Source organism: Micromys minutus (genome assembly GCF_963924665.1).
Source record: "Micromys minutus genome assembly, chromosome: 1".
NCBI lineage: Eukaryota > Metazoa > Chordata > Mammalia > Rodentia > Muridae > Micromys > Micromys minutus.
The window spans coordinates 127,726,130-127,732,129 of NC_137969.1; positions in this window are offsets into that span (position 1 = coordinate 127,726,130).

Genomic DNA, 6,000 nt, shown 5'->3' on the forward strand with positions numbered 1-6,000 from the left:
TGAAGAGCTATGGCAGTCTGGATTCTGAACTGCTGCCTTGTGGAATTTATTAACGCCACCCCCCACCTTCCCCACACACACCATAGTTCCATCTCTGATGCTCTTCTCCTATTGACTATAATCTGGGTTCTGAACTGCTGCCTTGTGGAATTTATTACCCCCAACCCCCCCCACACACACACACCATAGTTCCATCTCTGATTTTCTCCTATTGACTGTAATCTGGATTCTGAACTGCTGCCTTGTGGAATTTATTACCCCCACCCCACACACACACCATAGTTCTATCTCTGATGCTCTTCTCCTACTGACTGTAATCTGGAGTCTCATTTGCCATTCCTGCGTTTGACTCTTGTTATATAGCACAGGGTGTAGAGAATATCAGTAACTATGGACTAATAATCAGTGACTTCCATAGTCAGAGATCTTTCTGACTGATTCTGGTGAATGGCATCCTCTCTCCTCTGGGAAAACAGCTGAAGAATCCCTCTACACAGCAAACATGAAACATGCCCTGAAAACATTGTGTGCATTTTCCATCCATTGTAGCTAAGAGATACAATGCTCACAGTAGACTGTGTGATTGCTGTAGTAGTTACTGGCCAGCATTGGGATTCCTAGATTATATACTAGCTCAGTCCCTGGTGGTTTCTATAATGGTTGTGTTCAGTCTCAGACACAGTGTAGGACCTTCCACTAATCTGGAGATTTTAACCAAATTTCATGATGTTACTATTGTCCAAGCAGTTATTTTTATGACAGACTTAGTTGTTTTAGTATGATTATTTGAAAGAGAAATTAAAATTTTGGATAGTATTGGCATCTTATTTTAATAATAAACCTATTCATGAAATTTACAAAGTTAACATTCTTAGGGTTTTTGAATCACTAATTTGTTCATATATTTATCTATAATTGAGTTTGTCACTGACACTTTGATTTTGTACTTAATCGTTTCTAAGGTCCCACGATAATGTGGGAAATACTCTGATTCCAATACAAACCTTTGATTTATTTAAAAATCTGATGTTTTCTAAGGAAAAGAAAGAATAAAATTTAAAGCTAGTCATACTGGCTGGTTTTGTGTATTAACTATACAGAAGATGGAGTTATCACAGAGAAAGGAGTCTTCCTTGAGAAAATGCATTCATGAGATCCAGCTGTAAGGCATTTTCTCAAGTAATGATAAAGGGGTGGGGAGCATCCATTGTGGGTGATGCCATCCCTGGTCTAGTAGTCCTGGGTTCTATAAGAAACCAGGCTGAGCAAACCAGGGAAAAGCACGCCTCCATGCATGTCCTCTGCATCAGCTCCTGCCTCCAAGATCCTGCCCTGTGTGAGTTCCAGTCCTGACTTCCTTTGGTGATGAACAGCAATGTGGAAGTGTGAACTGAATAAACCCTTTCCTCCCCAACTTGCTTCTTAGTCATGATGCTTTGTTCAGGAATAGAAACCCTGACTAAGACACAAGTAATCACCAAATTGTAAGTAATCTGCTGCTTTGTAAATAGTTAATAACAGAGAACAATTATTTTCTTAGAATTTGAGTAATTAAATGGCTTCACATTGAGTACGGAAGTCCTAATGATTACCCTTCTAAAACACCATGACCAGAGCAATTTACAGAAGGTTGAGTTTATTTGAAGTACAAGTCCAGAGCTTAGAGTCTGTGGTGGCAAAGCAGAGGTATGTCACCTAGAGCCAAGACCTTAAGTAAGAAGCAGGGAGAAATAGAACACCTGAAAATTATACGTCTTTAGACTCTTAGAGTCACCTCCAGTGACATACCTCTTCCTAAACATCACAAGCACATCCAAGTGATTACCACATGTTCAAATGCTAAAGTCCATGGGGGAAATTCTCATTAAAACCACCACAGAAATTCCCGCAAAACATCCATAATGATTTGCTGTGCAAATATTCTATAAAGTTACTATTGTGCTTTAAGTGTTAGAATAAATTCTCCATTAACTGTGTTAATAAATTCATATGGTATAGATATATATGTCCAAGTTTCCAAATTTCTTGATGGGAGTTTATGAGAGGAGCAGGTCACATATTGAGACAGGAAGCCAAAGCAAAGCAAGGACAAGCCAGACTTACTCTGTTTTTTCTCACTATCCTATCATAATAATTTACCAGGTTCATAGAAGAACCCCCTGAACTCTTTAGAAGATGATGCCTCAAATAGCAATGTCATGTTTATGGATCCAACCTTTTAAAGGCTCTGCCATGCTCACAACACTGAGGGACAACTTTTGCACTGATAACTCTTGGGGAGCATGCTCAAACCAAATATTATACTTCTGCAGCAATTAAAATGAAATAAGATTCATCTACCTGCCTATCTACACATTCATCTGTCTAGAGGTATTTGCCAAAATATATGCAAAGTAAAAGGCAGAAAAAAATACTTTCAGGAAAATATCCATTTAAAATGAATAAAGTGGTAGGTAACTCGGTGATTTATGCACCGGCATAAATCTAGCCACTTCAGCAAATTTTCATAAAGAGAAACCACAAAATTTTAGATAGTGTCTGTGAAATAAAAGAATGATGAAGCAAAAGTGAGGATTGTTGCCTTAGACTACGGAATGCCTTCTTTCAGTGAAAAAAAAAATTCTGAAGGAAACAAGGAACATGTCAACATTTTCCAGATGTAGGGGGAAGGATGTGGATGTTGAAGATTTCCTGGAACTTTCTGCTGTTATCTGTTTCACATTTTGTTTGTTGTTATTGCTTGTGTTACTCTTTGGCTTGAACAACTGTTCGTATGCAGCAAACTTGATATGTTAAAACAATGATTTGTAGTCTGGCTACAGCAATTCTCCATGAAGGTCCATAATATGACTAGAGTCAAACAGTGAGATTGATCTATACCTGTTCCTGGTATAAGACACTGCTATACCTTTATCTGATAGACACCTAGCTGGCCTATCTGAAACAACTGGGGAGGAGTTGGCTGCTAGTCACACCTCTTTCTCTGCTCCTCACAAGATGGTAGTCTAAAGATAGTGAGACTCCTTAGATCTGTCTGCCCTTCCCACACAGCCAAGCTGAAGCAAGAGACTCCTCAACAAAAATCTTCAAACTACAGAGGATCTTTCTACTGGCCAAAACAGATTATAAGGTCTAAGAGGATTTATAAAGATAAAAATACTGAGGGATATTTGTTGACTGTCTTTGAATTGTAGCTATGACCATACACATGTTTTAGATGCTCACATCATTCCATAGGAGAGAAAAACAAACCCTAAAAAATATTTAATGGGTGCTGAGATGGCAAACATCACCAGTGAACCCAGTCTCATATGCTAAGATTCAAACTAAACTATGAGACACCAAATAAATAGATTACGTTCCAAACCGTGACTGTACTTCATTCCATGGTTTGGAGACTTCTGCAGACAATGACGAACTGCCCTGGAAAAAGGATTCTGCTGTGGTCTTGAGTTCCAATATCACTATTTTTTCTTAGATGACCAAGCATCCAGCACATTTAGCTTATGGTAGGCTTTTCCAGATCATGGGTTAGTTCTGTTGTTTTTGAGACAGGATCTCACTGTGTAGGTGTGGCTGGTTGGGCCTGGAACACAATTGCCTTGGATTCCTAGAAACCCACCTGCTCCGTCTTTTGCATGCTGTGATTGAAGATGTGCACCTATGGGTCTGACAGGAATATTAGTTCTTCAAAGTGAAGATGCATGATGCTGGAGAGGTGGTCCAGTGGTTAAGAACACTACTGTTCTTGCCAAGAACCTGGATTTTCTTCCCATAATCCACATTGGGTGGCTTGCAAATACTTGCCATCTGAGGGGTCTAATGTCTGCTGTCCTGTTTGCGCCCCAGCATGCCCTGACTCATGACATTCATAAAAACTAATTAAGTAACTTGAAATGTGCATGGATAAGTGGACGACGGTAAGTAATAGATTATCTATATTCTACTGCGTCATTTCTTTGGAGAAAGATAGCATAGATAATACAGGAATATTAGGCTAAATATTCCTCTAACCCCTTAGGCTCTGCTAATATTTTGATATTTGAGTTAAATTACATTTTTCTGCTTTCCAAGTGCCAATGACTTGTTCCAAAGATGATGTGAAGTTTCTAAAGATCCTACACACTTCTAACAGATTATCTTCTTATTTATCTTTAAATAATGAATTTTTTGAAACAGACAGTCACTCATGACATATTTATATGTGACAGAAGTATGCATAGATATGAAATATGCTAAATTAGTCACCATATTTTTCTTTGGTCTCTTTAAATATTTTTTCCAAGTACTGCACCTGTAATTATAAATCACTGGAAAATAAAAACTTCTAGCAAATAGGAGCAAATTATTTTTAACATAATTATTTAATTACCACAATTTAAAAATGTATATTATAAGCAACAAATGGTCTAATCCTTTCCCAAAGAAATACTACCGCAGGGGCTTGAGAGATGGCTCAGTATTTAAGAATGTTTGCCTGTTTTGCAAAGGAACTAAGCTTGGTTCCAAGAACCCCCTGGAGAGTTATGGCCACCTGTAACTCCAAATCAAGGCATTGGTACACACACACACATACACACACACACACACACACACACACACACACACACATACACACACACACACACACACACACACACACACACACACACACACCAATAAAATAAAGATACCCATACAAACCTTAAAGGCCCGCCTTATGAACTTTGGGAGAACAGCCATGGCTGAGAATATTTAGCAAATAAATAGGTCCGAAAGGCAAAAACATAGAAATTACTCTATTTTCTGCAATCACATTAAAGCGTTTACATAGTATATGCTTCTCTATCAGTTCGCTTAAACTGTGAATGAAAGAATCATTAATACTTCGGAAATGCTCATAATTAGAATGAAACAGCAGTTCAGCCTGATGTTTTTGTGTATTTCCACTCCTTGTTCTATACACAAACATTGGGCATTTCAAATGTTTAAATAAAAATAACTCTTAAGGAAAAGAAGTGGTGGGTTATTTTATGCCATTTTCTCTGCTTTCATTTCCCCCCTTCCTCCCTCCTTCCCTCTTTTTCTCCCTCCCTCCCTCCCTCCCTCCCTCCCTCCCTTCCTCCCCCCTCCCTCCCTCCCTCCCTCCCTCCCTCTCTCTCTCTCTCTCTCTCTCTCTATCTCTCTCTCTCTCTCCCTCTCTCTCAGACTGTCTCTGTCTGTCTGTCTGTCTCTGTCTCTCTGTCTCTCTGTCTCTCTGTCTCTCTCTCTCTCTCTCTCTCTCTCTCTCAGAAGTTGTCACATGAGTTAAGGCACTTTGATTAATCAATCTGAGCAACGTAGGTATACACAGCCTGCTATCAAGTGAGCACAGGGATCAAAACTAATCTTCTACCCAAACGTGTGATGCCTGAACAGAGCCCAGTGGTAATGTGTGAAGCCAAATTGCTCTTCATCACCATCTGGTGGCTACTGCACGGAGAGACATTACCATAATTTTAAAACGGGGTTAAAGAGGTTGAGTGTCATGCCTAAGAACAGAGGGAACGTTAGCACAATTGACAATATTTTAAAAATGGGGCAGGATGGGCATAATACATTTCATTTATAAATTTCCTTTACCATGAAAATTCAATGCTGAAAAATCTTATTCACTGGAAGCAATGATGTAATGAGTAAAAGTTCAAAGTCTAATAAGTAGGATACAGAAAAAAAATGAGATTGTAAGTCACTTTTATTTGTTTTATAACACAAAAAGATAAGACCAGTAATGTTTTTTTTCTTTTAGCGACTATGTTCAGAATCTATTACATTTTTTAGTCATACACACAAACTCCTGTGTCATTTGTCATAGACATGCCCTATTGTTTTATCTACTCGTAAACTATGATTTGTCTTTAAATTATATTTCACACAGCACTGCATTTAAGAATTTCTGACTACCAGGTAAGGGTTTCCTAATTTTTTTGCTTATAGACAGTTGTTGAACATCTGTCATGTTGAACATGTGTCACTCATTTG